We start from the raw sequence: 17,278 nt of genomic DNA on the forward strand, positions 1-17,278 counted from the left end.
TATTATTATTTATACTGCTTATTAACAACAAGGGAAGAGCCATTATATATTTTTATTCCTCGTTTAAAATAATAGCAAACTTTAAAATTTTTATTTCCTTGGACTATAAGGTATTTTCTCCCTCCTTCCTTTTAATGGAAGAAATTTTATTCTGAACTTAAATCTCAAGGCAAAATCGACGGACATTTTGTTACACGATGGGATTTTATTCTCTTAAAAACTAAGTTATTATTATTTATATTATTATTTATACTGCTTATTAACAACAAGGGAAGAGCCATTATATATTTTTATTCCTCGTTTCAAATAATAGCAAACTTTAAAATTTTTACTTCCTTGGACTATAAGGTATTTCCTCCCTTTTTCGTTTTCATGGAAGAAATTTTATTCTGAAGTTAAATCTCAAAGCAGAATCGACAGATATTTTGTTACACGATTGATTTTTATTTTCTTAAAAGAATTATTCATAAGTTATTATTATTTATATTATTATTTATACTGCTTGTTAACAGCAAAGTAAGAGCCATTATATTTTTCTTTATTCCCCGTTTAAAATAATAGCAAACTTTAAAATTTTTACTTCCTTGGACTATAAGATATTTTCTCCCTCCTTCCATTTAATGGAAGAAATTTTATTCTGAAGTTAAATCTCAAGGCAAAATCGACGGACATTTTGTTACACGATTGGATTTTATTTTCTTAAAAAAACTAAGTTATTATTATTTATATTATTATTTATACTGCTTGTTAACAGCAAGGGAAGAGCCATTATATTTTTTTTATTCCTCGTTTAAAATAATAGCAAACTTTAAAATTTTTACTTCCTTGGACTATAAGGTATTTTATCCCTCCTTCCTTTTAATGGAAGAAATTTTATTCTGAATTTAAATCTCAAGGCAAAATCGACGGACATTTCGTTACACGATGGGATTTTATTTTCTTAAAAAACTAAGTTATTATTATTTATATTATTATTTATACTGCTTATTAACAGCAAGGGAAGAGCCATTATATATTTTTATTCCTCGTTTAAAATAATAGCAAAATTTAAAATTTTTACTTCCTTGGACTATAAGGCATTTTCTCCCTCCTTCCTTTTAATGGAAGAAATTTTATTCTGAAGTTAAATCTCAAGGCAAAATCGACGGACATTTCGTTACACGATGGGATTTTATTTTCTTAAAAAACTAAGTTATTATTATTTATATTATTATTTATACTGCTTATTAACAGCAAGGGAAGAGCCATTATATATTTTTATTCCTCGTTTAAAATAATAGCAAAATTTAAAATTTTTACTTCCTTGGACTATAAGGCATTTTCTCCCTCCTTCCTTTTAATGGAAGAAATTTTATTCTGAAGTTAAATCTCAAGGCAAAATCGACGGACATTTTCTTACACGATTGGATTTTATTTTCTTAAAAAAACTAAGTTATTATTATTTATATTATTATTTATACTGCTTGTTAACAGCAAGGGAAGAGCGTTTTTTTTTATTCCTCGTTTCAAATAATAGCAAACTTTAAAATTTTTATTTCCTTGGACTATAATGCATTTTCTCCCTCCTTCCTTTTAATGGAAGAAATTTTATTCTGAAGTTAAATCTCAAGGCAAAATCGACGGACATTTTGTTACACGATGGGATTTTATTTTCTTAAAAAACTAAGTTATTATTATTTATATTATTATTTATACTGTTTGTTAACAGCAAGGGAAGAGCCATTATATATTTTTTATTCCTCGTTTAAAATAATAGCAAACTTTAAAATTTTTACTTCCTTGGACTATAAGATATTTTCTCCCTCCTTCCTTTTAATGGAAGAAATTTTATTCTGAAGTTAAATCTCAAGGCAAAATCGACGGACATTTTGTTACACGATTGGATTTTATTTTCTTAAAAAAACTAAGTTATTATTATTTATATTATTATTTATACTGCTTGTTAACAGCAAGGGAAGAGCCATTATATTTTTTTTATCCCTCGTTTAAAATAATAGCAAACTTTAAAATTTTTATTTCCTTGGACTATAAGGTATTTTCTCCCTCCTTCCTTTTAATGGAAGAAATTTTATTCTGAAGTTAAATCTCAAGGCAAAATCGACGGACATTTTGTTACACGATGGGATTTTATTTTCTTAAAAAACTAAGTTATTATTATTTATATTATTATTTATACTGCTTATTAACAGCAAGGGAAGAGCCATTATATATTTTTATTCCTCGTTTAAAATAATAGCAAACTTTAAAATTTTTACTTCCTTGGACTATAAGATATTTTCTCCCTCCTTCCTTTTAATGGAAGAAATTTTATTCTGAAGTTAAATCTCAAGGCAAAATCGACGGACATTTTGTTACACGATTGGATTTTATTTTCTTAAAAAAACTAAGTTATTATTATTTATATTATTATATATACTGCTTGTTAACAGGAAGGGAAGAGCCATTATATTTTTTTATTCCTCGTTTAAAATAATAGCAAACTTTAAAATTTTTACTTCCTTGGACTATAAGGTATTTTCTCCCTCCTTCCTTTTAATGGAAGAAATTTTATTCTGAAGTTAAATCTCAAGGCAAAATCGACGGATATTTTGTTACACGATTGATTTTTATTTTCTTAAAAGAATTATTCATAAGTTATTATTATTTATATTATTATTTATACTGCTTCTTAACAGCAAAGTAAGAGCCATTATATTTTTCTTTATTCCCCGTTTAAAATAATAGCAAACTTTAAAATTTTTACTTCCTTGGACTATAAGATATTTTCTCCCTCCTTCCATTTAATGGAAGAAATTTTATTCTGAAGTTAAATCTCAAGGCAAAATCGACGGACATTTTGTTACACGATTGGATTTTATTTTCTTAAAAAAACTAAGTTATTATTATTTATATTATTATTTATACTGCTTGTTAACAGCAAGGGAAGAGCCATTATATTTTTTTTATTCCTCGTTTAAAATAATAGCAAACTTTAAAATTTTTACTTCCTTGGACTATAAGGTATTTTCTCCCTCCTTCCTTTTAATGGAAGAAATTTTATTCTGAAGTTAAATCTCAAGGCAAAATCGACGGACATTTTGTTACACGATTGGATTTTATTTTCTTAAAAAAACTAAGTTATTATTATTTATATTATTATTTATACTGCTTGTTAACAGCAAGGGAAGAGCCATTATATTTTTTTTATTCCTCGTTTAAAATAATAGCAAACTTTAAAATTTTTATTTCCTTGGACTATGAGGTATTTTCTCCCTCCTTCCTTTTAATGGAAGAAATTTTATTCTGAAGTTAAATCTCAAGGCAAAATCGACGGACATTTTGTTACACGATGGGATTTTATTTTCTAAAAAAACTAAGTTATTATTATTTATATTATTATTTATACTGCTTATTAACAGCAAGGGAAGAGCCATTATATATTTTTATTCCTCGTTTAAAATAATAGCAAACTTTAAAATTTTTACTTCCTTGGACTATAATGCATTTTCTCCCTCCTTCCTTTTAATGGAAGAATTTTTATTCTGAAGTTAAATCTCAAGGCAAAATCGACGGACATTTTGTTACACGATTGGATTTTATTTTCTTAAAAAAACTAAGTTATTATTATTTATATTATTATTTATACTGCTTGTTAACAGCAAGGGAAGAGCCATTATATTTTTTTTATTCCTCGTTTCAAATAATAGCAAACTTTAAAATTTTTACTTCCTTGGACTATAAGGTATTTCCTCCCTTTTTCGTTTTCATGGAAGAAATTTTATTCTGAAGTTAAATCTCAAAGCAGAATCGACGGATATTTTGTTACACGATTGATTTTTATTTTCTTAAAAGAATTATTCATAAGTTATTATTATTTATATTATTATTTATACTGCTTGTTAACAGCAAGGGAAGAGCCATTATATTTTTTTTATTCCTCGTTTCAAATAATAGCAAACTTTAAAATTTTTATTTCCTTGGACTATAAGGTATTTTCTCCCTCCTTCCTTTTAATGGAAGAAATTTTATTCTTAAGTTAAATCTCAAGGCAAAATCGACGGACATTTTGTTACACGATGGGATTTTATTTTCTTAAAAAACTAAGTTATTATTATTTATATTATTATTTATACTGCTTGTTAACAGCAAGGGAAGAGAAATTATATTTTTTTATTCCTCGTTTAAAATAATAGCAAACTTTAAAATTTTTACTTCCTTGGACTATAAGGTATTTTCTCCCTCCTTCCTTTTAATGGAAGAAATTTTATTCTGAAGTTAAATCTCAAGGCAAAATCGACGGACATTTTGTTACACGATTGGATTTTATTTTCTTAAAGAAACTAAGTTATTATTATTTATATTATTATTTATACTGCTTGTTAACAACAAGGGAAGAGCCATTATATATTTTTATTCCTCGTTTAAAATAATAGCAAACTTTAAAATTTTTATTTCCTTGGACTATAAGGTATTTTCTCCCTCCTTCCTTTTAATGGAAGAAATTTTATTCTGAACTTATATCTCAAGGCAAAATCGACGGACATTTTGTTACACGATGGGATTTTATTCTCTTAAAAACTAAGTTATTATTATTTATATTATTATTTATACTGCTTATTAACAACAAGGGAAGAGCCATTATATATTTTTATTCCTCGTTTCAAATAATAGCAAACTTTAAAATTTTTACTTCCTTGGACTATAAGGTATTTCCTCCCTTTTTCGTTTTCATGGAAGAAATTTTATTCTGAAGTTAAATCTCAAAGCAGAATCGACAGATATTTTGTTACACGATTGATTTTTATTTTCTTAAAAGAATTATTCATAAGTTATTATTATTTATATTATTATTTATACTGCTTGTTAACAGCAAAGTAAGAGCCATTATATTTTTCTTTATTCCCCGTTTAAAATAATAGCAAACTTTAAAATTTTTACTTCCTTGGACTATAAGATATTTTCTCCCTCCTTCCATTTAATGGAAGAAATTTTATTCTGAAGTTAAATCTCAAGGCAAAATCGACGGACATTTTGTTACACGATTGGATTTTATTTTCTTAAAAAAACTAAGTTATTATTATTTATATTATTATTTATACTGCTTGTTAACAGCAAGGGAAGAGCCATTATATTTTTTTTATTCCTCGTTTCAAATAATAGCAAACTTTAAAATTTTTATTTCCTTGGACTATAAGGTATTTTCTCCCTCCTTCCTTTTAATGGAAGAAATTTTATTCTGAAATTAAATCTCAAGGCAATATCGACGGACATTTTGTTATACGATGGGATTTTATTTTCTTAAAAAACTAAGTTATTATTATTTATATTATTATTTATACTGCTTATTAACAGCAAGGGAAGAGCCATTATATATTTTTATTCCTCGTTTAAAATAATAGCAAACTTTAAAATTTTTACTTCCTTGGACTATAAGGCATTTTCTCCCTCCTTCCTTTTAATGGAAGAAATTTTATTCTGAAGTTAAATCTCAAGGCAAAATCGACGGACATTTTGTTACACGATTGGATTTTATTTTCTTAAAAAAACTAAGTTATTATTATTTATATTATTATTTATACTGCTTGTTAACAGCAAGGGAAGAGCCATTATATTTTTTTTATTCCTCGTTTCAAATAATAGCAAACTTTAAAATTTTTACTTCCTTGGACTATAAGGTATTTCCTCCCTTTTTCGTTTTAATGGAAGAAATTTTATTCTGAAGTTAAATCTCAAAGCAGATGCGACGGATATTTTGTTACACGATTGATTTTTATTTTCTTAAAAGAATTATTCATAAGTTATTATTATTTATATTATTATTTATACTGCTTGTTAACAGCAAAGTAAGAGCCATTATATTTTTCTTTATTCCTCGTTTCAAATAATAGCAAACTTTAAAATTTTTATTTCCTTGGACTATAAGGTATTTTCTCCCTCCTTCCTTTTAATGGAAGAAATTTTATTCTGAAATTAAATCTCAAGGCAAAATCGACGGACATTTTGTTACACGATTGGATTTTATTTTCTTAAAATACTAAGTTATTATTATTTATATTATTATTTATACTCCTTGTTAACAGCAAGGGAAGAGAAATTATATTTTTTTATTCCTCGTTTAAAATAATAGCAAACTTTAAACTTTTTACTTCCTTGGACTATAAGGCATTTTCTCCCTCCTTCCTTTTAATGGAAGAAATTTTATTCTGAAGTTAAATCTCAAGGCAAAATCGACGGACATTTTGTTACACGATTGGATTTTATTTTCTTAAAAAAACTAAGTTATTATTATTTATATTATTATTTATACTGCTTGTTAACAGCAAGGGAAGAGCCATTATATTTTTTTTATTCCTCGTTTCAAATAATAGCAAACTTTAAAATTTTTACTTCCTTGGACTATAAGGTATTTCCTCCCTTTTTCGTTTTAATGGAAGAAATTTTATTCTGAAGTTAAATCTCAAAGCAGAATCGACGGATATTTTGTTACACGATTGATTTTTATTTTCTTAAAAGAATTATTCATAAGTTCTTATTATTTATATTATTATATATACTGCTTGTTAACAGGAAGGGAAGAGCCATTATATTTTTTTTATTCCTCGTTTAAAATAATAGCAAACTTTAAAATTTTTACTTCCTTGGACTATAAGGTATTTTCTCCCTCCTTCCTTTTAATGGAAGAAATTTTACTCTGAAGTTAAATCTCAAGGCAAAATCGACGGACATTTTGTTACACGATGGGATTTTATTTTCTTAAAAAACTAAGTTATTATTATTTATATTATTATTTATACTGCTTGTTAACAGCAAGGGAAGAGAAATTATATTTTTTTATTCCTCGTTTAAAATAATAGCAAACTTTAAAATTTTTACTTCCTTGGACTATAAGGTATTTTCTCCCTCCTTCCTTTTAATGGAAGAAATTTTATTCTGAAGTTAAATCTCAAGGCAAAATCGACGGACATTTTGTTACACGATTGGATTTTATTTTCTTAAAAAAACTAAGTTATTATTATTTATATTATTATTTATACTGCTTGTTAACAGCAAGGGAAGAGCCATTATATTTTTTTTATTCCTCGTTTAAAATAATAGCAAACTTTAAAATTTTTATTTCCTTGGACTATAAGGTATTTTCTCCCTCCTTCCTTTTAATGGAAGAAATTTTATTCTGAACTTAAATCTCAAGGCAAAATCGACGGACATTTTGTTACACGATGGGATTTTATTCTCTTAAAAACTAAGTTATTATTATTTATATTATTATTTATACTGCTTATTAACAACAAGGGAAGAGCCATTATATATTTTTATTCCTCGTTTAAAATAATAGCAAACTTTAAAATTTTTACTTCCTTGGACTATAAGGCATTTTCTCCCTCCTTCCTTTTAATGGAAGAAATTATATTCTGAAGTTAAATCTCAAGGCAAAATCGACGGACATTTTGTTACACGATTGGATTTTATTTTCTTAAAATACTAAGTTATTATTATTTATATTATTATTTATACTGCTTGTTAACAGCAAGGGAAGAGCCATTATATTTTTTTTATTCCTCGTTTAAAATAATAGCAAACTTTAAAATTTTTATTTCCTTGGACTATAAGGTATTTTCTCCCTCCTTCCTTTTAATGGAAGAAATTTTATTCTGAACTTAAATCTCAAGGCAAAATCGACGGACATTTTGTTACACGATGGGATTTTATTCTCTTAAAAACTAAGTTATTATTATTTATATTATTATTTATACTGCTTATTAACAACAAGGGAAGAGCCATTATATATTTTTATTCCTCGTTTAAAATAATAGCAAACTTTAAAATTTTTATTTCCTTGGACTATAAGGTATTTTCTCCCTCCTTCCTTTTAATGGAAGAAATTTTATTCTGAACTTAAATCTCAAGGCAAAATCGACGGACATTTTGTTACACGATGGGATTTTATTCTCTTAAAAACTAAGTTATTATTATTTATATTATTATTTATACTGCTTATTAACAACAAGGGAAGAGCCATTATATATTTTTATTCCTCGTTTCAAATAATAGCAAACTTTAAAATTTTTACTTCCTTGGACTATAAGGTATTTCCTCCCTTTTTCGTTTTCATGGAAGAAATTTTATTCTGAAGTTAAATCTCAAAGCAGAATCGACAGATATTTTGTTACACGATTGATTTTTATTTTCTTAAAAGAATTATTCATAAGTTATTATTATTTATATTATTATTTATACTGCTTGTTAACAGCAAAGTAAGAGCCATTATATTTTTCTTTATTCCCCGTTTAAAATAATAGCAAACTTTAAAATTTTTACTTCCTTGGACTATAAGATATTTTCTCCCTCCTTCCATTTAATGGAAGAAATTTTATTCTGAAGTTAAATCTCAAGGCAAAATCGACGGACATTTTGTTACACGATTGGATTTTATTTTCTTAAAAAAACTAAGTTATTATTATTTATATTATTATTTATACTGCTTGTTAACAGCAAGGGAAGAGCCATTATATTTGTTTTATTCCTCGTTTAAAATAATAGCAAACTTTAAAATTTTTACTTCCTTGGACTATAAGGTATTTTCTCCCTCCTTCCTTTTAATGGAAGAAATTTTATTCTGAAGTTAAATCTCAAGGCAAAATCGACGGACATTTCGTTACACGATGGGATTTTATTTTCTTAAAAAACTAAGTTATTATTATTTATATTATTATTTATACTGCTTATTAACAGCAAGGGAAGAGCCATTATATATTTTTATTCCTCGTTTAAAATAATAGCAAAATTTAAAATTTTTACTTCCTTGGACTATAAGGCATTTTCTCCCTCCTTCCTTTTAATGGAAGAAATTTTATTCTGAAGTTAAATCTCAAGGCAAAATCGACGGACATTTCGTTACACGATGGGATTTTATTTTCTTAAAAAACTAAGTTATTATTATTTATATTATTATTTATACTGCTTATTAACAGCAAGGGAAGAGCCATTATATATTTTTATTCCTCGTTTAAAATAATAGCAAAATTTAAAATTTTTACTTCCTTGGACTATAAGGCATTTTCTCCCTCCTTCCTTTTAATGGAAGAAATTTTATTCTGAAGTTAAATCTCAAGGCAAAATCGACGGACATTTTCTTACACGATTGGATTTTATTTTCTTAAAAAAACTAAGTTATTATTATTTATATTATTATTTATACTGCTTGTTAACAGCAAGGGAAGAGCGTTTTTTTTTTATTCCTCGTTTCAAATAATAGCAAACTTTAAAATTTTTATTTCCTTGGACTATAAGGTATTTTCTCCCTCCTTCCTTTTAATGGAAGAAATTTTATTCTGAAGTTAAATCTCAAGGCAAAATCGACGGACATTTTGTTACACGATGGGATTTTATTTTCTTAAAAAACTAAGTTATTATTATTTATATTATTATTTATACTGCTTATTAACAGCAAGGGAAGAGCCATTATATATTTTTATTCCTCGTTTAAAATAATAGCAAACTTTAAAATTTTTACTTCCTTGGACTATAATGCATTTTCTCCCTCCTTCCTTTTAATGGAAGAATTTTTATTCTGAAGTTAAATCTCAAGGCAAAATCGACGGACATTTTGTTACACGATTGGATTTTATTTTCTTAAAAAAACTAAGTTATTATTATTTATATTATTATTTATACTGCTTGTTAACAGCAAGGGAAGAGCCATTATATTTTTTTTATTCCTCGTTTCAAATAATAGCAAACTTTAAAATTTTTACTTCCTTGGACTATAAGGTATTTCCTCCCTTTTTCGTTTTCATGGAAGAAATTTTATTCTGAAGTTAAATCTCAAAGCAGAATCGACGGATATTTTGTTACACGATTGATTTTTATTTTCTTAAAAGAATTATTCATAAGTTATTATTATTTATATTATTATTTATACTGCTTCTTAACAGCAAAGTAAGAGCCATTATATTTTTCTTTATTCCCCGTTTAAAATAATAGCAAACTTTAAAATTTTTACTTCCTTGGACTATAAGATATTTTCTCCCTCCTTCCATTTAATGGAAGAAATTTTATTCTGAAGTTAAATCTCAAGGCAAAATCGACGGACATTTTGTTACACGATTGGATTTTATTTTCTTAAAAAAACTAAGTTATTATTATTTATATTATTATTTATACTGCTTGTTAACAGCAAGGGAAGAGCCATTATATTTTTTTTATTCCTCGTTTAAAATAATAGCAAACTTTAAAATTTTTACTTCCTTGGACTATAAGGTATTTTCTCCCTCCTTCCTTTTAATGGAAGAAATTTTATTCTGAAGTTAAATCTCAAGGCAAAATCGACGGACATTTTGTTACACGATTGGATTTTATTTTCTTAAAAAAACTAAGTTATTATTATTTATATTATTATTTATACTGCTTGTTAACAGCAAGGGAAGAGCCATTATATTTTTTTATTCCTCGTTTAAAATAATAGCAAACTTTAAAATTTTTATTTCCTTGGACTATGAGGTATTTTCTCCCTCCTTCCTTTTAATGGAAGAAATTTTATTCTGAAGTTAAATCTCAAGGCAAAATCGACGGACATTTTGTTACACGATGGGATTTTATTTTCTAAAAAAACTAAGTTATTATTATTTATATTATTATTTATACTGCTTATTAACAGCAAGGGAAGAGCCATTATATATTTTTATTCCTCGTTTAAAATAATAGCAAACTTTAAAATTTTTACTTCCTTGGACTATAATGCATTTTCTCCCTCCTTCCTTTTAAAGGAAGAATTTTTATTCTGAAGTTAAATCTCAAGGCAAAATCGACGGACATTTTGTTACACGATTGGATTTTATTTTCTTAAAAAAACTAAGTTATTATTATTTATATTATTATTTATACTGCTTGTTAACAGCAAGGGAAGAGCCATTATGTTTTTTTTATTCCTCGTTTCAAATAATAGCAAACTTTAAAATTTTTACTTCCTTGGACTATAAGGTATTTCCTCCCTTTTTCGTTTTCATGGAAGAAATTTTATTCTGAAGTTAAATCTCAAAGCAGAATCGACGGATATTTTGTTACACGATTGATTTTTATTTTCTTAAAAGAATTATTCATAAGTTATTATTATTTATATTATTATTTATACTGCTTGTTAACAGCAAGGGAAGAGCCATTATATTTTTTTTATTCCTCGTTTCAAATAATAGCAAACTTTAAAAATTTTATTTCCTTGGACTATAAGGTATTTTCTCCCTCCTTCCTTTTAATGGAAGAAATTTTATTCTTAAGTTAAATCTCAAGGCAAAATCGACGGACATTTTGTTACACGATGGGATTTTATTTTCTTAAAAAACTAAGTTATTATTATTTATATTATTATTTATACTGTTTGTTAACAGCAAGGGAAGAGCCATTATATTTTTTTTATTCCTCGTTTAAAATAATAGCAAACTTTAAAATTTTTACTTCCTTGGACTATAAGATATTTTCTCCCTCCTTCCTTTTAATGGAAGAAATTTTATTCTGAAGTTAAATCTCAAGGCAAAATCGACGGACATTTTGTTACACGATGGGATTTTATTTTCTTAAAAAACTAAGTTATTATTATTTATATTATTATTTATACTGCTTGTTAACAGCAAGGGAAGAGAAATTATATTTTTTTATTCCTCGTTTAAAATAATAGCAAACTTTAAAATTTTTACTTCCTTGGACTATAAGGTATTTTCTCCCTCCTTCCTTTTAATGGAAGAAATTTTATTCTGAAGTTAAATCTCAAGGCAAAATCGACGGACATTTTGTTACACGATTGGATTTTATTTTCTTAAAAAAACTAAGTTATTATTATTTATATTATTATTTATACTGCTTGTTAACAGCAAGGGAAGAGCCATTATATTTTTTTTATTCCTCGTTTAAAATAATAGCAAACTTTAAAATTTTTATTTCCTTGGACTATAAGGTATTTTCTCCCTCCTTCCTTTTAATGGAAGAAATTTTATTCTGAAGTTAAATCTCAAGGCAAAATCGACGGACATTTTGTTACACGATGGGATTTTATTTTCTTAAAAAACTAAGTTATTATTATTTATATTATTATTTATACTGCTTATTAACAGCAAGGGAAGAGCCATTATATATTTTTATTCCTCGTTTAAAATAATAGCAAACTTTAAAATTTTTACTTCCTTGGACTATAAGATATTTTCTCCCTCCTTCCTTTTAATGGAAGAAATTTTATTCTGAAGTTAAATCTCAAGGCAAAATCGACGGACATTTTGTTACACGATTGGATTTTATTTTCTTAAAAAAACTAAGTTATTATTATTTATATTATTATATATACTGCTTGTTAACAGGAAGGGAAGAGCCATTATATTTTTTTATTCCTCGTTTAAAATAATAGCAAACTTTAAAATTTTTCCTTCCTTGGACTATAAGGTATTTTCTCCCTCCTTCCTTTTAATGGAAGAAATTTTACTCTGAAGTTAAATCTCAAGGCAAAATCGACGGACATTTTGTTACACGATGGGATTTTATTTTCTTAAAAAACTAAGTTATTATTATTTATATTATTATTTATACTGCTTGTTAACAGCAAGGGAAGAGAAATTATATTTTTTTATTCCTCGTTTAAAATAATAGCAAACTTTAAAATTTTTACTTCCTTGGACTATAAGGTATTTTCTCCCTCCTTCCTTTTAATGGAAGAAATTTTATTCTGAAGTTAAATCTCAAGGCAAAATCGACGGACATTTTGTTACACGATTGGATTTTATTTTCTTAAAGAAACTAAGTTATTATTATTTATATTATTATTTATACTGCTTGTTAACAACAAGGGAAGAGCCATTATATATTTTTATTCCTCGTTTAAAATAATAGCAAACTTTAAAATTTTTATTTCCTTGGACTATAAGGTATTTTCTCCCTCCTTCCTTTTAATGGAAGAAATTTTATTCTGAACTTATATCTCAAGGCAAAATCGACGGACATTTTGTTACACGATGGGATTTTATTCTCTTAAAAACTAAGTTATTATTATTTATATTATTATTTATACTGCTTATTAACAACAAGGGAAGAGCCATTATATATTTTTATTCCTCGTTTAAAATAATAGCAAACTTTAAAATTTTTATTTCCTTGGACTATAAGGTATTTTCTCCCTCCTTCCTTTTAATGGAAGAAATTTTATTCTGAACTTAAATCTCAAGGCAAAATCGACGGACATTTTGTTACACGATGGGATTTTATTCTCTTAAAAACTAAGTTATTATTATTTATATTATTATTTATACTGCTTATTAACAACAAGGGAAGAGCCATTATATATTTTTATTCCTCGTTTCAAATAATAGCAAACTTTAAAATTTTTACTTCCTTGGACTATAAGGTATTTCCTCCCTTTTTCGTTTTCATGGAAGAAATTTTATTCTGAAGTTAAATCTCAAAGCAGAATCGACAGATATTTTGTTACACGATTGATTTTTATTTTCTTAAAAGAATTATTCATAAGTTATTATTATTTATATTATTATTTATACTGCTTGTTAACAGCAAAGTAAGAGCCATTATATTTTTCTTTATTCCCCGTTTAAAATAATAGCAAACTTTAAAATTTTTACTTCCTTGGACTATAAGATATTTTCTCCCTCCTTCCATTTAATGGAAGAAATTTTATTCTGAAGTGAAATCTCAAGGCAAAATCGACGGACATTTTGTTACACGATTGGATTTTATTTTCTTAAAAAAACTAAGTTATTATTATTTATATTATTATTTATACTGCTTGTTAACAGCAAGGGAAGAGCCATTATATTTTTTTTATTCCTCGTTTAAAATAATAGCAAACTTTAAAATTTTTACTTCCTTGGACTATAAGGTATTTTATCCCTCCTTCCTTTTAATGGAAGAAATTTTATTCTGAATTTAAATCTCAAGGCAAAATCGACGGACATTTTGTTACACGATTGGATTTTATTTTCTTAAAAAAACTAAGTTATTATTATTTATATTATTATTTATACTGCTTGTTAACAGCAAGGGAAGAGCCATTATATTTTTTTTATTCCTCGTTTAAAATAATAGCAAACTTTAAAATTTTTACTTCCTTGGACTATAAGGTATTTTCTCCCTCCTTCCTTTTAATGGAAGAAATTTTATTCTGAAGTTAAATCTCAAGGCAAAATCGACGGACATTTCGTTACACGATGGGATTTTATTTTCTTAAAAAACTAAGTTATTATTATTTATATTATTATTTATACTGCTTATTAACAGCAAGGGAAGAGCCATTATATATTTTTATTCCTCGTTTAAAATAATAGCAAAATTTAAAATTTTTACTTCCTTGGACTATAAGGCATTTTCTCCCTCCTTCCTTTTAATGGAAGAAATTTTATTCTGAAGTTAAATCTCAAGGCAAAATCGACGGACATTTCGTTACACGATGGGATTTTATTTTCTTAAAAAACTAAGTTATTATTATTTATATTATTATTTATACTGCTTATTAACAGCAAGGGAAGAGCCATTATATATTTTTATTCCTCGTTTAAAATAATAGCAAAATTTAAAATTTTTACTTCCTTGGACTATAAGGCATTTTCTCCCTCCTTCCTTTTAATGGAAGAAATTTTATTCTGAAGTTAAATCTCAAGGCAAAATCGACGGACATTTTCTTACACGATTGGATTTTATTTTCTTAAAAAAACTAAGTTATTATTATTTATATTATTATTTATACTGCTTGTTAACAGCAAGGGAAGAGCGTTTTTTTTTTATTCCTCGTTTCAAATAATAGCAAACTTTAAAATTTTTATTTCCTTGGACTATAAGGTATTTTCTCCCTCCTTCCTTTTAATGGAAGAAATTTTATTCTGAAGTTAAATCTCAAGGCAAAATCGACGGACATTTTGTTACACGATGGGATTTTATTTTCTTAAAAAACTAAGTTATTATTATTTATATTATTATTTATACTGCTTATTAACAGCAAGGGAAGAGCCATTATATATTTTTATTCCTCGTTTAAAATAATAGCAAACTTTAAAATTTTTACTTCCTTGGACTATAATGCATTTTCTCCCTCCTTCCTTTTAATGGAAGAATTTTTATTCTGAAGTTAAATCTCAAGGCAAAATCGACGGACATTTTGTTACACGATTGGATTTTATTTTCTTAAAAAAACTAAGTTATTATTATTTATATTATTATTTATACTGCTTGTTAACAGCAAGGGAAGAGCCATTATATTTTTTTTATTCCTCGTTTCAAATAATAGCAAACTTTAAAATTTTTACTTCCTTGGACTATAAGGTATTTCCTCCCTTTTTCGTTTTCATGGAAGAAATTTTATTCTGAAGTTAAATCTCAAAGCAGAATCGACGGATATTTTGTTACACGATTGATTTTTATTTTCTTAAAAGAATTATTCATAAGTTATTATTATTTATATTATTATTTATACTGCTTCTTAACAGCAAAGTAAGAGCCATTATATTTTTCTTTATTCCCCGTTTAAAATAATAGCAAACTTTAAAATTTTTACTTCCTTGGACTATAAGATATTTTCTCCCTCCTTCCATTTAATGGAAGAAATTTTATTCTGAAGTTAAATCTCAAGGCAAAATCGACGGACATTTTGTTACACGATTGGATTTTATTTTCTTAAAAAAACTAAGTTATTATTATTTATATTATTATTTATACTGCTTGTTAACAGCAAGGGAAGAGCCATTATATTTTTTTTATTCCTCGTTTAAAATAATAGCAAACTTTAAAATTTTTACTTCCTTGGACTATAAGGTATTTTCTCCCTCCTTCCTTTTAATGGAAGAAATTTTATTCTGAAGTTAAATCTCAAGGCAAAATCGACGGACATTTTGTTACACGATTGGATTTTATTTTCTTAAAAAAACTAAGTTATTATTATTTATATTATTATTTATACTGCTTGTTAACAGCAAGGGAAGAGCCATTATATTTTTTTTATTCCTCGTTTAAAATAATAGCAAACTTTAAAATTTTTATTTCCTTGGACTATGAGGTATTTTCTCCCTCCTTCCTTTTAATGGAAGAAATTTTATTCTGAAGTTAAATCTCAAGGCAAAATCGACGGACATTTTGTTACACGATGGGATTTTATTTTCTAAAAAAACTAAGTTATTATTATTTATATTATTATTTATACTGCTTATTAACAGCAAGGGAAGAGCCATTATATATTTTTATTCCTCGTTTAAAATAATAGCAAACTTTAAAATTTTTACTTCCTTGGACTATAATGCATTTTCTCCCTCCTTCCTTTTAATGGAAGAATTTTTATTCTGAAGTTAAATCTCAAGGCAAAATCGACGGACATTTTGTTACACGATTGGATTTTATTTTCTTAAAAAACTAAGTTATTATTATTTATATTATTATTTATACTGCTTGTTAACAGCAAGGGAAGAGCCATTATATTTTTTTTATTCCTCGTTTCAAATAATAGCAAACTTTAAAATTTTTACTTCCTTGGACTATAAGGTATTTCCTCCCTTTTTCGTTTTCATGGAAGAAATTTTATTCTGAAGTTAAATCTCAAAGCAGAATCGACGGATATTTTGTTACACGATTGATTTTTATTTTCTTAAAAGAATTATTCATAAGTTATTATTATTTATATTATTATTTATACTGCTTGTTAACAGCAAGGGAAGAGCCATTATATTTTTTTTATTCCTCGTTTCAAATAATAGCAAACTTTAAAATTTTTATTTCCTTGGACTATAAGGTATTTTCTCCCTCCTTCCTTTTAATGGAAGAAATTTTATTCTTAAGTTAAATCTCAAGGCAAAATCGACGGACATTTTGTTACACGATGGGATTTTATTTTCTTAAAAAACTAAGTTATTATTATTTATATTATTATTTATACTGTTTGTTAACAGCAAGGGAAGAGCCATTATATTTTTTTTATTCCTCGTTTAAAATAATAGCAAACTTTAAAATTTTTACTTCCTTGGACTATAAGATATTTTCTCCCTCCTTCCTTTTAATGGAAGAAATTTTATTCTGAAGTTAAATCTCAAGGCAAAATCGACGGACATTTTGTTACACGATGGGATTTTATTTTCTTAAAAAACTAAGTTATTATTATTTATATTATTATTTATACTGCTTGTTAACAGCAAGGGAAGAGAAATTATATTTTTTTATTCCTCGTTTAAAATAATAGCAAACTTTAAAATTTTTACTTCCTTGGACTATAAGGTATTTTCTCCCTCCTTCCTTTTAATGGAAGAAATTTTATTCTGAAGTTAAATCTCAAGGC

The sequence above is a fragment of the Stegodyphus dumicola genome, chromosome 9 (assembly GCF_044657685.1).
Source record: "Stegodyphus dumicola isolate Sdum_Otavi_A_Nest chromosome 9, ASM4465768v1".
Lineage (NCBI taxonomy): Eukaryota > Metazoa > Arthropoda > Arachnida > Araneae > Eresidae > Stegodyphus > Stegodyphus dumicola.